The sequence below is a fragment of the Miniopterus natalensis genome, chromosome 8 (assembly GCF_054644295.1).
Source record: "Miniopterus natalensis isolate mMinNat1 chromosome 8, mMinNat1.hap1, whole genome shotgun sequence".
In the NCBI taxonomy this organism is placed as follows: domain Eukaryota; kingdom Metazoa; phylum Chordata; class Mammalia; order Chiroptera; family Miniopteridae; genus Miniopterus; species Miniopterus natalensis.
This window is the reverse complement of record NC_142088.1, coordinates 85,871,815-85,887,915: the sequence shown is the minus strand read 5'-3', so window position 1 is coordinate 85,887,915 and position 16,101 is coordinate 85,871,815.

Sequence of the window (16,101 nt, the reverse complement as noted above, 5' to 3'; positions counted from 1 at the left end):
AACCCTAGGTCCAATCGGAACCCTAACCGGATCTGTATACCTAGCCCTCAACATAACCCTAACCCTAGGTCCAATCGGAATCCTAACCGGATCTGTATACCTAGCCCTCAACATAACCCTAACCCTAGGTCCAATCGGAACCCTAACCGGATCTCTAAACCTAGCCCTCAACATAAACCTAACCCTAGGTCCAATCGGAACCCTAACCGGATCTCCACCCTAGCCCTCAACATAACCCTAACCCTAGGTCCACTCGGAACCCTAACCGGATCTCTAACCCTCGCCCTCAACATAACCCTAACCCTAGGTCCAATCGGAACCCTAACCGGATCTCTAACCCTAGCCCTCAACATAACCCTAACCCTAGGTCCAATCGGAACCCTAACCGGAACTCTAACCCTAGCCCTCAAAATAACCCTAACCCTAGGTCCAATCGGAACCCTAACCGGAACTCTAACCCTAGCCCTCAACATAACCCTAACCCTAGGTCCAATCCGAACCCTCACCGGATATCTATCCCTAGCCCTCAAGATAACCCTAACCCTAAGTCCAATCGGAACCCTAACAGGATCTCTAACCCTAGCCCTCAACATAACCCTAACCCTAGGTCCAATCGGAACCCTAAATGGATATCTAACCCTAGCCCTCAACGTAACCATTAACCCTAGGTGCAATCGGAACCCTAACCGGATATCTAACCCTAGCCCTCAACATAACCCTAACCCTAGGTCCAATCGGAACCCTAACCGGATCTCTAACCCTGGCCCTCAACATAACCCTAATCCTAGGTCGAATCGGAACCCTAAACGGATCTCTAACCCTAGCCCTCAACATAACCCTAACCCTAGGTCGAATAGGAACCCTAACCGGATCTCTAACCCTAGCCCTCAACATAACCCTAACCCTAGGTCCACTCGGAACCCTAACCGGATCTCTAACCCTCGCCCTCAACATAACCCTAACCCTAGGTCCAATCGGAACCCTAACCGGATCTCTAACTCTAGCCCTCAACATAACCCTAACCCTAGGTCCAATCGGAACCCTAACGGGATCTCTACCCATCGCCCTCAACATAACCCTAACCCTAGGTCCAATCGGAACCCTAACCGGATCTCTAACCCTAGCCCTCAACATAACCCTAACCCTAGGTCCAATCGGAACCCTAACCGGATCTCTAACCCTAGCCCTCAACATAACCCTAACCCTAGGTCCAATCCGAACCCTAACCGGATATCTATCCCTAGCCCTCAACATAACCCTAACCCTAAGTCCAATCGGAACCCTAACCGGATCTCTAACCCTAGCCCTCAACATAACCCTAACACTAGGTCCAATCGGAACCCTAAATGGATATCTAAAACTAGCCCTCAACGTAACCATTAACCCTAGGTCGAATCGGAACCCTAACCGGATCTCTAACCCTAGCCCTCAACATAACCCAAACCCTAGGTCCAATCGTAACCCTAACCGGATCTCTAACCCTAGCCCTCAACATAACCCTAACTCTAGGTCCAATCGGAACCCTAACCGGATCTCTAACCCTAGCCCTCAACATAACCCTAACCCTAGGTCCAATCCGAAACATAACCGGATCTCTAAACCTAGCCCCCAACATAACCCTAACCCTAGGTCCAATCGGAAACCTATCCGGACCTCTAACCCTAGCCCTTAACATAACCCTAACCCTAGGTCCAATCGGAACCCTAACCGGATCTGTATACCCAGCCCTCAACATAACCCTAACCCTAGGTCCAATCGGAACCCTAACCGGATCTGTATACCTAGCCCTCAACACAACCCTAACCCTAGGTCCAATCGGAACCCTAAAAGGATCTCTAAGCCTAGCCCTCAACATAACCCTAACCCTAGGTCCAATCGGAACCCTAACCGGATCTCTAACCCTAGCCCTCAACATAACCCTAACCCTAGGTCCACTCGGAACCCTAACCGGATCTCTAAACCTCGCCCTCAACATAACCCTAACCCTAGGTCCAATCGGAACCCTAACCGGATCTCTAACCCTAGCCCTCAACATAACCCTAACCCTAGGTCCAATCGGAACCCTAACAGAATCTCTAACCCTAGCCATCAAAATAACCCTAACCCTAGGTCCAATCGGAACCCTAACCGGATCTCTAACCCTAGCCCTCAACATAACTCTAACCCTAGGTCCACTCGGAACCCTAACCGGATCTCTAACCCTCGCCCTCAACATAACCCTAACGCTAGGTCCAATCGGAACCCTAACCGGATCTCTAACCCTAGCCCTCAACATAACCCTAACCCTAGGTCCAATCGGAACCCTAACAGAATCTCTAACCCTAGCCCTCAACATAACCCTAACCCTAGGTCCAATCGGAACCCTAAATGGATATCTAACCCTAGCCCTCAACGTAACCATTAACCCTAGGTGCAATCGGAACCCTAACCGGATATCGAACCCTAGCCCTCAACATAACCCTAACCCTAGGTCCAATCGGAACCCTAACGGGATCTCTACCCCTCGCCCTCAACATAACCCTAACCCTAGGTCCATTCGGAACCCTAACCGGATCTCTAACCCTAGCCCTCAACATAACCCTAACCCTAGGTCCAATCCGAACCCTAACCGGATATCTATCCCTAGCCCTCAACATAACCCTAACCCTAAGTCCAATCGGAACCCTAACAGGATCTCTAACCCTAGCCCTCAACATAACCCTAACCCTAGGTCCAATCGGAACCCTAAATGGATATCTAAAACTAGCCCTCAACGTAACCATTAACCCTAGGTGCAATCGGAACGCTAACCGGATATCTAACCCTAGCCCTCAACATAACCCTAACCCTAGGTCCAATCGGAACCCTAACGGGATCTCTACCCCTCGCCCTCAACATAACCCTAACCCTAGGTCCAATCGGAATCCTAACCGGATCTCTAACCCTAGCCCTCAACATAACCCTAACCCTAGGTCGAATCGGAACCCTAACCGTATCTCTAACCCTAGCCCTCAACATAACCCTAACCCTAGGTCCAATCGGAACCCTAACCGGATCTCTAACCCTAGCCCTCAACATAACCCTAACCCTAGGTCCAATCGGAACCCTAACCGGATCTCTAACCCTAGCCCTCAACATAACCCTAACCCTAGGTCCAATCCGAAACATAACCGGATTTCTAAACCTAGCCCTCAACATAACCCTAACCCTAGGTCCAATCGGAACCCTATCCGGACCTCTAACCCTAGCCCTCAACATAACCCTAACCCTAGGTCCAATCGGAACCCTAACCGGATCTGTATACCTAGCCCTCAACATAACCCTAACCCTAGGTCCAATCGGAACCCTAACCGGATCTGTATACCTAGCCCTCAACATAACCCTAACCCTAGGTCCAATCGGAACCCTAACAGGATCTCTAACCCTAGCCCTCAACATAACCCTAACCCTAGGTCCAATCGGAACCCTAACCGGATCTCTAACCCTAGCCCTCAACATAACCCTAACCCTAGGTCCACTCGGAACCCTAACCGGATCTCTAACCCTCGCCCTCAACATAACCCTAACCCTAGGTCCAATCGGAACCCTAACCGGATCTCTAACCCTAGCCCTCAACATAACCCTAACCCTAGGTCCAATCGGAACCCTAACAGAATCTCTAACCCTAGCCCTCAAAATAACCCTAACCCTAGGTCCAATCGGAACCCTAACCGGATCTCTAACCCTAGTACTCAACATAACCCTAACCCTAGGTCCACTCGGAACCCTAACCGGATCTCTAACCCTCGCCCTCAACATAACCCTAACCCTAGGTCCAATCGGAACCCTAACCGGATCTCTAACCCTAGCCCTCAACATAACCCTAACCCTAGGTCCAATCGGAACCCTAACCGGAACTCTAACCCTAGCCCTCAAAATAACCCTAACCCTAGGTCCAATCGGAAGCCTAACCGGAACTCTAACCCTAGCCCTCAACATAACCCTAACCCTAGGTCCAATCCGAACCCTAACCGGATATCTATCCCTAGCCCTCAACATAACCCTAACCCTAAGTCCAATCGGAACCCTAATAGGATCTCTAACCCTAGCCCTCAACATAACCCTAACCCTGGGTCCAATCGGAACCCTAAATGGATATCTAACCCTAGCCCTCAACGTAACCATTAACCCTAGGTGCAATCGGAACCCTAACCGGATATCTAACCCTAGCCCTCAACATAACCCTAACCCTAGGTCCAATCGGAACCCTAACCGGATCTCTAACCCTGGCCCTCAACATAACCCTAACCCTAGGTCGAATCGGAACCCTAAACGGATCTCTAACCCTAGCCCTCAACATAACCCTAACCCTAGGTCGAATCGGAACCCTAACCGGATCTCTAACCCTAGTCCTCAACATAACCCTAACCCTAGGTCCAATCGGAACCCTAACCGGATCTGTATACCTAGCCCTCAACATAACCCTAACCCTAGGTCCAATCGGAATCCTAACCGGATCTCTAACCCTAGCCCTTAACATAACCCTAACCCTAGGTCCAATCGGAACCCTAAGCGGATCTGTATACCTAGCCCTCAACATAACCCTAACCCTAGGTCCAATAGGAAACCTAACAGGATCTCTAACACTAGCCCTCAACATAACCCTAACCCTAGGTCCAATCGGAACCCTAACCGGATCTCTAACCCTAACCCTCAACATAACCCTAACCCTAGGTCCAATCGGAACCCTAACCTGATCTCTAACCCTAGGCCTCAACATAACCCTAACCCTAGGTCCAATCGGAACCGTAAACGGAACTCTAACCCTAGCCCTCAACATAACCCTAACCCTAGGTCCAATCGGAAACCTAACCGGATTTCTAACACTAGCCCTCAACATAACCCTAACCCTAGGTCCAATCGGAACCCTAACCGGATCTCTAACCCTAACCCTCAACATAACCCTAACCCTAGGTCCAATCGGAACCCTAACCTGATCTCTAACCCTAGCCCTCAACATAACCCTAACCCTAGGTCCAATCGGAACCGTAAACGGAACTCTAACCCTAGCCCTCAACATAACCCTAACCCTAGGTCCAATCAGAACCCTAACCGGATCTCTAAACCTAGCCCTCAACACAACCCTAACCCTGGGTCCAACCGTAACCCTAACCGGACCTCTAACCCTAGCCCTCAACATAACCCTAACCCTAGGTCCAATCGGAACCCTAACCGGATCTGTATACCTAGCCCTCAACATAACCCTAACCCTAGGTCCAATCGGAATCCTAACCGGATCTGTATACCTAGCCCTCAACATAACCCTAACCCTAGGTCCAATCGGAACCCTAACCGGATCTCTAACCCTAGCCCTCAACATAAACCTAACCCTAGGTCCAATCGGAACCCTAACCGGATCTCCACCCTAGCCCTCAACATAACCCTAACCCTAGGTCCACTCGGAACCCTAACCGGATCTCTAACCCTCGCCCTCAACATAACCCTAACCCTAGGTCCAATCGGAACCCTAACCGGATCTCTAACCCTAGCCCTCAACATAACCCTAACCCTAGGTCCAATCGGAACCCTAACCGGAACTCTAACCCTAGCCCTCAAAATAACCCTAACCCTAGGTCCAATCGGAACCCTAACCGGAACTCTAACCCTAGCCCTCAACATAACCCTAACCCTAGGTCCAATCCGAACCCTCACCGGATATCTATCCCTAGCCCTCAAGATAACCCTAACCCTAAGTCCAATCGGAACCCTAACAGGATCTCTAACCCTAGCCCTCAACATAACCCTAACCCTAGGTCCAATCGGAACCCTAAATGGATATCTAACCCTAGCCCTCAACGTAACCATTAACCCTAGGTGCAATCGGAACCCTAACCGGATATCTAACCCTAGCCCTCAACATAACCCTAACCCTAGGTCCAATCGGAACCCTAACCGGATCTCTAACCCTGGCCCTCAACATAACCCTAATCCTAGGTCGAATCGGAACCCTAAACGGATCTCTAACCCTAGCCCTCAACATAACCCTAACCCTAGGTCGAATAGGAACCCTAACCGGATCTCTAACCCTAGTCCTCAAGATAACCCTAACCCTAGGTCCAATCGGAACCCTAACCGGATCTGTATACCTAGCCCTCAACATAACCCTAACCCTAGGTCCAATCGGAATCCTAACCGGATCTCTAACCCTAGCCCTTAACATAACCCTAACCCTAGGTCCTATCGGAACCCTAAGCGGATCTGTATACCTAGCCCTCAACATAACCCTAACCCTAGGTCCAATAGGAAACCTAACCGGATCTCTAACACTAGCCCTCAACATAACCCTAACCCTAGGTCCAATCGGAACCCTAACCGGATCTCTAACCCTAACCCTCAACATAACCCTAACCCTAGGTCCAATCGGAACCCTAACCGGATCTGTATACCTAGCCCTCAACATAACCCTAACCGTAGGTCCAATCGTAACCCTAACCGGATCTCTAACCCTAGCCCTCAACATAACCCTAACCCTAGTTCCACTCGGAACCCTAACCGGATCTCTAACCCTCGCCCTCAACATAACCCTAACCCTAGGTCCAATCGGAACCCTAACCGGATCTCTAACCCTAGCCCTCAACATAACCCTAACCCTAGGTCCAATCCGAACCCTAACCGGATATCTATCCCTAGCCCTCAACATAACCCTAACCCTAAGTCCAATCGGAACCCTAACAGGATCTCTAACCCTAGCCCTCAACATAACCCTAACCCTAGGTCAAATCGGAACCCTAAATGGATATCTAAAACTAGCCCTCAACGTAACCATTAACCCTAGGTGCAATCGGAACCCTAACCGGATATCTAACCCTAGCCCTCAACATAACCCTAACCCTAGGTCCAATCGGAACCCTAACGGGATCTCTACCCCTCGCCCTCAACATAACCCTAACCCTAGGTCCAATCGGAACCCTAACCGGATCTCTAACCCTAGCCCTCAACATAACCCTCACCCTAGGTCGAATCGGAACCCTAACCGGATCTCTAACCCTAGCCCTCAACATAACCCTAACCCTAGGTCCAATCGGAACCCTAACCGGATCTCTAACCCTAGCCCTCAACATAACCTTAACCCTAGGTCCAATCGGAACCCTAACCGGATCTCTAACCCTAGCCCTCAACATAACCCTAACCCTAGGTCCAATCGGAACCCTAACCTGATCTCTAAGCCTAGCCCTCAACATAACCCTAACCCTAGGTCCAATCCGAAACATAACCGGATCTCTAAAACTAGCCCTAAACATAACCCTAACCCTAGGTCCAATCGGAACCCTAACCGGACCTCTAACCCTAGCCCTCAACATAACCCTAACCCTAGGTCCAATCGGAACCCTAACCGGATCTTTATACCTAGCCCTCAACAAAACCCTAACCCTAGGTCCAATCGGAACCCTAACCGGATCTGTATACCTAGCCCTCAACATAACCCTAACCCTAGGTCCAATCGGAACCCTAACCGGATCTCTAACCCTAGCCCTCAACATAAACCTAACCCTAGGTCCAATCGGAACCCTAACCGGATCTCTAACCCTAGCCCTCAACATAACCCTAACCCTAGGTCCACTCGGAACCCTAACCGGATCTCTAACCCTCGCCCTCAACATAACCCTAACCCTAGGTCCAATCGGAACCCTAACCGGATCTCTAACCCTAGCCCTCAACATAACCCTAACCCTAGGTCCAATCGGAACCCTAACCGGAACTCTAACCCTAGCCCTCAAAATAACCCTAACCCTAGGTCCAATCGGAACCCTAACCGGAACTCTAACCCTAGCCCTCAACATAACCCTAACCCTAGGTCCAATCCGAACCCTAACCGGATATCTATCCCTAGCCCCCAACATAACCCTAACCCTAAGTCCAATCGAAACCCTAACAGGATCTCTAACCCTAGCCCTCAACATAACCCTAACCCTAGGTCCAATCGGAACCCTAAATGGATATCTAACCCTAGCCCTCAACGTAACCATTAACCCTAGGTGCAATCGGAACCCTAACCGGATATCTAACCCTAGCCCTCAACATAACCCTAACCCTAGGTCCAATCGGAACCCTAACCGGATCTCTAACCCTGGCCCTCAACATAACCCTAACCCTAGGTCGAATCGGAACCCTAAACGGATCTCTAACCCTAGCCCTCAACATAACCCTAACCCTAGGTCGAATCGGAACCCTAACCGGATCTCTAACCCTAGTCCTCAACATAACCCTAACCCTAGGTCCAATCGGAACCCTAACCGGATCTGTATACCTAGCCCTCAACATAACCCTAACCCTAGGTCCAATCGGAATCCTAACCGGATCTCTAACCCTAGCCCTTAACATAACCCTAACCCTAGGTCCAATCGGAACCCTAAGCGGATCTGTATACCTAGCCCTCAACATAACCCTAACCCTAGGTCCAATAGGAAACCTAACCGGATCTCTAACACTAGCCCTCAACATAACCCTAACCCTAGGTCCAATCGGAACCCTAACCGGATCTCTAACCCTAACCCTCAACATAACCCTAACCCTAGGTCCAATCGGAACCCTAACCTGATCTCTAACCCTAGCCCTCAACATAACCCTAAACCTAGGTCCAATCGGAACGCTAACCGGATCTGTATATCTAGGCCTCAACATAACCCTAACCCTAGGTCCAATCGGAAACCTAACCGGATTTCTAACACTAGCCCTCAACATAACCCTAACCCTAGGTCCAATCGGAACCCTAACCGGATCTCTAACCCTAACCCTCAACATAACCCTAACCCTAGGTCCAATCGGAACCCTAACCTGATCTCTAACCCTAGCCCTCAACATAACCCTAAACCTAGGTCCAATCGGAACCGTAAACGGAACTCTAACCCTAGCCCTCAACATAACCCTAACCCTAGGTCCAATCAGAACCCTAACCGGATCTCTAAACCCAGCCCTCAACACAACCCTAACCCTGGGTCCAACCGTAACCCTTACCGGATCTCTAACCCTAGCCCTCAACATAACCCTAACCCTAGGTCCAATCGGAACCCTAACCGGAACTCTAACCCTAGCCCTCAACATAACCCTAACACTAGGTCCAATCGGAACCCTAACCGGATATCTATCCCTAGCCCTCAACATAACCCTAACCCTAGGTCCAATCGGAACCCTAACCGGATCTCTAACCCTAGCCCTCAACATAACCCTAACCCTAGGTCCAATCGTAACCCTAACCGGATCCCTAACCCTAGCCCTCAACATAACCCTAACCCTAGGTCCAATTCGAAACATAACCGGATCTCTAAACCTAGCCCTAAACATAACCCTAACCCTAGGTCCAATCGGAACCCTAACCGGACCTCTAACCCTAGCCCTCAACATAACCCTAACCCTAGGTCCAATCGGAACCCTAACCGGATCTGTATACCTAGCCCTCAACATAACCCTAACCCTAGGTCCAATCGGAACCCTAACCGGATCTGTATACCTAGCCCTCAACATAACCCTAATCTTAGGTCCAATCGGAACCCTAACCAGATCTCTAACCCTAGCCCTCAACATAACCCTAACCCTAGGTCCAATCGGAACCCTAACCGGATCTGTATACCTAGCCCTCAACATAACCCTAACCCTAGGTCCAATCGGAAGCCTAACCGGATCTGTATACCTAGCCCTCAACATAACCCTAACCCTAGGTCCAATCGGAACCCTAACCGGATTCTAACCCTAGCCCTTACCATAACCCTAACCCTAGGTCCAATCGGAACCCTAACCGGAAATCTAACCCTAGCCCTCAAAATAACCCTAACCCTAGGTCCAATCGGAGCCCTAACCGGAACTCTAACCCTAGCCCTCAACACAACCCTAACCCTAGGTCCAATCCGAACCCTAACCGGATATCTATCCCTAGCCCTCAACATAACCCTAACCCTAAGTCCAATCGGAACCCTAACAGGATCTCTAACCCTAGCCCTCAACATAACCCTAACCCTAGGTCCAATCGGAACCCTAAATGGATATCTAACCCTAGCCCTCAACGTAACCATTAACCCTAGGTGCAATCGGAACCCTAACCGGATATCTAACCCTAGCCCTCAACATAACCATACCCCTAGGTCCAATCGGAACCCTAACCGGATCTCTAATCCTAGCCCTCAACATAACCCTAACCCTAGGTCGAATCAGAACCCTAAACGGATCTCTAACCCTAGCCCTCAACATAACCCTAACCCTAGGTCGAATCGGAACCCTAACCGGATCTGTATACCTAGCCCTCAACATAACCCTAACCCTAGGTCGAATCGGAACCCTAACCGGATCTGTATACCTAGCCCTCAACATAACCCTAACCCTAGGTCCAATCGGAAACCTAACCGGATCTCTAACCCTAGCCCTTAACATAACCCTAACCCTAGGTCCAATCGGAACCCTAAGCGGATCTGTATACCTAGCCCTCAACATAACCCTAACCCTAGGTCCAATCCGAAACATAACCGGATCTCTAAACCTAGCCCTCAACATAACCCTAACCCTAGGTCCAATCGGAACCCTAACCGGACCTCTAAACCTAGCCCTCAACATAACCCTAACCCTAGGTCCAATCGGAACCCTAACCGGATCTGTATACCTAGCCCTCAACATAACCCTAACCCTAGGTCCAATCCGAACCCTAACCGGATATCTATCCCTAGCCCTCAACATAACCCTAACCCTAAGTCCAATCGGAACCCTAACAGGATCTCTAACCCTAGCCCTCAACATAACCCTAACCCTAGGTCAAATCGGAACCCTAAATGGATATCTAAAACTAGCCCTCAACGTAACCATTAACCCTAGGTGCAATCGGAACCCTAACCGGATATCTAACCCTAGCCCTCAACATAACCCTAACCCTAGGTCCAATCGGAACCCTAACGGGATCTCTACCCCTCGCCCTCAACATAACCCTAACCCTAGGTCCAATCGGAACCCTAACCGGATCTCTAACCCTAGCCCTCAACATAACCCTCACCCTAGGTCGAATCGGAACCCTAACCGGATCTCTAACCCTAGCCCTCAACATAACCCTAACCCTAGGTCCAATCGGAACCCTAACCGGATCTCTAACCCTAGCCCTCAACATAACCTTAACCCTAGGTCCAATCGGAACCCTAACCGGATCTCTAACCCTAGCCCTCAACATAACCCTAACCCTAGGTCCAATCGGAACCCTAACCTGATCTCTAAGCCTAGCCCTCAACATAACCCTAACCCTAGGTCCAATCCGAAACATAACCGGATCTCTAAAACTAGCCCTAAACATAACCCTAACCCTAGGTCCAATCGGAACCCTAACCGGACCTCTAACCCTAGCCCTCAACATAACCCTAACCCTAGGTCCAATCGGAACCCTAACCGGATCTTTATACCTAGCCCTCAACAAAACCCTAACCCTAGGTCCAATCGGAACCCTAACCGGATCTGTATACCTAGCCCTCAACATAACCCTAACCCTAGGTCCAATCGGAACCCTAACCGGATCTCTAACCCTAGCCCTCAACATAAACCTAACCCTAGGTCCAATCGGAACCCTAACCGGATCTCTAACCCTAGCCCTCAACATAACCCTAACCCTAGGTCCACTCGGAACCCTAACCGGATCTCTAACCCTCGCCCTCAACATAACCCTAACCCTAGGTCCAATCGGAACCCTAACCGGATCTCTAACCCTAGCCCTCAACATAACCCTAACCCTAGGTCCAATCGGAACCCTAACCGGAACTCTAACCCTAGCCCTCAAAATAACCCTAACCCTAGGTCCAATCGGAACCCTAACCGGAACTCTAACCCTAGCCCTCAACATAACCCTAACCCTAGGTCCAATCCGAACCCTAACCGGATATCTATCCCTAGCCCCCAACATAACCCTAACCCTAAGTCCAATCGAAACCCTAACAGGATCTCTAACCCTAGCCCTCAACATAACCCTAACCCTAGGTCCAATCGGAACCCTAAATGGATATCTAACCCTAGCCCTCAACGTAACCATTAACCCTAGGTGCAATCGGAACCCTAACCGGATATCTAACCCTAGCCCTCAACATAACCCTAACCCTAGGTCCAATCGGAACCCTAACCGGATCTCTAACCCTGGCCCTCAACATAACCCTAACCCTAGGTCGAATCGGAACCCTAAACGGATCTCTAACCCTAGCCCTCAACATAACCCTAACCCTAGGTCGAATCGGAACCCTAACCGGATCTCTAACCCTAGTCCTCAACATAACCCTAACCCTAGGTCCAATCGGAACCCTAACCGGATCTGTATACCTAGCCCTCAACATAACCCTAACCCTAGGTCCAATCGGAATCCTAACCGGATCTCTAACCCTAGCCCTTAACATAACCCTAACCCTAGGTCCAATCGGAACCCTAAGCGGATCTGTATACCTAGCCCTCAACATAACCCTAACCCTAGGTCCAATAGGAAACCTAACCGGATCTCTAACACTAGCCCTCAACATAACCCTAACCCTAGGTCCAATCGGAACCCTAACCGGATCTCTAACCCTAACCCTCAACATAACCCTAACCCTAGGTCCAATCGGAACCCTAACCTGATCTCTAACCCTAGCCCTCAACATAACCCTAAACCTAGGTCCAATCGGAACGCTAACCGGATCTGTATATCTAGGCCTCAACATAACCCTAACCCTAGGTCCAATCGGAAACCTAACCGGATTTCTAACACTAGCCCTCAACATAACCCTAACCCTAGGTCCAATCGGAACCCTAACCGGATCTCTAACCCTAACCCTCAACATAACCCTAACCCTAGATCCAATCGGAACCCTAACCTGATCTCTAACCCTAGCCCTCAACATAACCCTAAACCTAGGTCCAATCGGAACCGTAAACGGAACTCTAACCCTAGCCCTCAACATAACCCTAACCCTAGGTCCAATCAGAACCCTAACCGGATCTCTAAACCCAGCCCTCAACACAACCCTAACCCTGGGTCCAACCGTAACCCTTACCGGATCTCTAACCCTAGCCCTCAACATAACCCTAACCCTAGGTCCAATCGGAACCCTAACCGGAACTCTAACCCTAGCCCTCAACATAACCCTAACACTAGGTCCAATCGGAACCCTAACCGGATATCTATCCCTAGCCCTCAACATAACCCTAACCCTAGGTCCAATCGGAACCCTAACCGGATCTCTAACCCTAGCCCTCAACATAACCCTAACCCTAGGTCCAATCGTAACCCTAACCGGATCCCTAACCCTAGCCCTCAACATAACCCTAACCCTAGGTCCAATTCGAAACATAACCGGATCTCTAAACCTAGCCCTAAACATAACCCTAACCCTAGGTCCAATCGGAACCCTAACCGGACCTCTAACCCTAGCCCTCAACATAACCCTAACCCTAGGTCCAATCGGAACCCTAACCGGATCTGTATACCTAGCCCTCAACATAACCCTAACCCTAGGTCCAATCGGAACCCTAACCGGATCTGTATACCTAGCCCTCAACATAACCCTAATCTTAGGTCCAATCGGAACCCTAACCAGATCTCTAACCCTAGCCCTCAACATAACCCTAACCCTAGGTCCAATCGGAACCCTAACCGGATCTGTATACCTAGCCCTCAACATAACCCTAACCCTAGGTCCAATCGGAAGCCTAACCGGATCTGTATACCTAGCCCTCAACATAACCCTAACCCTAGGTCCAATCGGAACCCTAACCGGATTCTAACCCTAGCCCTTACCATAACCCTAACCCTAGGTCCAATCGGAACCCTAACCGGAAATCTAACCCTAGCCCTCAAAATAACCCTAACCCTAGGTCCAATCGGAGCCCTAACCGGAACTCTAACCCTAGCCCTCAACACAACCCTAACCCTAGGTCCAATCCGAACCCTAACCGGATATCTATCCCTAGCCCTCAACATAACCCTAACCCTAAGTCCAATCGGAACCCTAACAGGATCTCTAACCCTAGCCCTCAACATAACCCTAACCCTAGGTCCAATCGGAACCCTAAATGGATATCTAACCCTAGCCCTCAACGTAACCATTAACCCTAGGTGCAATCGGAACCCTAACCGGATATCTAACCCTAGCCCTCAACATAACCATACCCCTAGGTCCAATCGGAACCCTAACCGGATCTCTAATCCTAGCCCTCAACATAACCCTAACCCTAGGTCGAATCAGAACCCTAAACGGATCTCTAACCCTAGCCCTCAACATAACCCTAACCCTAGGTCGAATCGGAACCCTAACCGGATCTGTATACCTAGCCCTCAACATAACCCTAACCCTAGGTCGAATCGGAACCCTAACCGGATCTGTATACCTAGCCCTCAACATAACCCTAACCCTAGGTCCAATCGGAAACCTAACCGGATCTCTAACCCTAGCCCTTAACATAACCCTAACCCTAGGTCCAATCGGAACCCTAAGCGGATCTGTATACCTAGCCCTCAACATAACCCTAACCCTAGGTCCAATCCGAAACATAACCGGATCTCTAAACCTAGCCCTCAACATAACCCTAACCCTAGGTCCAATCGGAACCCTAACCGGACCTCTAAACCTAGCCCTCAACATAACCCTAACCCTAGGTCCAATCGGAACCCTAACCGGATCTGTATACCTAGCCCTCAACATAACCCTAACCCTAGGTCCAATCCGAAACATAACCGGATCTCTAAACCTAGCCCTCAACATAACCCTAACCCTAGGTCCAATCGGAAACCTAACCGGATCTCTAACACTAGCCCTCAACATAACCCTAACCCTAGGTCCAATCGGAACCCTAACCGAATCTCTAACCCTATCCCTCAACATAACCCTAACCCTAGGTCCAATCGGACCCCTAACCGGATCTGTATACCTAGCCCTCAACATAACCCTAAACCTAGGTCCAATCGGAAACCTAACCGGGTCTCTAACCCTAGCCCTCAACATAACCCTAACCCTAGGTCCAATCGGAACCCTAACCGGATCTTTAATCCTAGCCCTCAACATAACCCTAACCCTAGGTCCAATCGGAACCCTAAACGGATATCTCACCCTAGCCCTCAACATAACCCTAACCCTAGGTCCAATCGGAACCCTAAACGGAACTCTAACCCTAGCCCTCAACATAACCATAACCCTAGGTCCAATTGGAACTCTAACCGGATCTCTAACCCTAGCCCTCAACATAACCCTAACCCTAGGTCCAATCAGAACCCTAACCGGATCTCTAAACCTAGCCCTCAACATAACCCTAACCCGAGGTCCAATCGGAACCCTAACCGGATATGTATACCTAGCCCTCAACATAAACCTAACCCTAGGTCCAATCGGAACCCTAACCGGATCTGTATACCTAGCCCTCAACATAACCCTAACCCTAGGTCCAATCGGAACCCTAACCGGAACTCTAACCCTCGCCCTCAACATAACCCTAACCCTAGGTCCAATCGGAACACTAACCATATCTCTAACCCTAGCCCTCAACATAACCCTAACCCTAGGTCCAATCGGAACCCTAACCGGAACTCTAACCCTAGCCCTCAAAATAACCCTAACCCTAGGTCCAATCGGAACCCTAACCGGATCTCTAACCCTAGCCCTCAACATAACCCTAAGCCTAGGACCAATCGGAACCCTAAATGGATATCTAACCCTTCCCCTCAACGTAACCCTAATCCTAGGTCCAATCGGAACCCTAACCGGATCTCTAACCCTAGCCCTCAACATAACCCTAAGCCTAGGACCAATCGGAACCCTAAATGGATATCTAACCCTTCCCCTCAACGTAACCCTAACCCTAGGTCCAATCGGAACCCTAACCGGATCTCTAACCCTAGCCCTCAACATAACCCTAACCCTAGGTCCAATCGGAACCCTAACCGGATCTCTAACCCTAGCCCTCAACATAACCCTAACCCTAGGTCCAATCGGAACCCTAACCGGACCTCTAACCCTAGCCCTCAACATAACCCTAACCCTAGGTCCAATCGGAACCCTAACCGGATCTGTATACCTAGCCCTCAACATAACCCTAACCCTAGGTCCAATCGGAACCCTAACCGGATCTGTATACCTAGCCCTCAACATAACCCTAATCTTAGGTCCA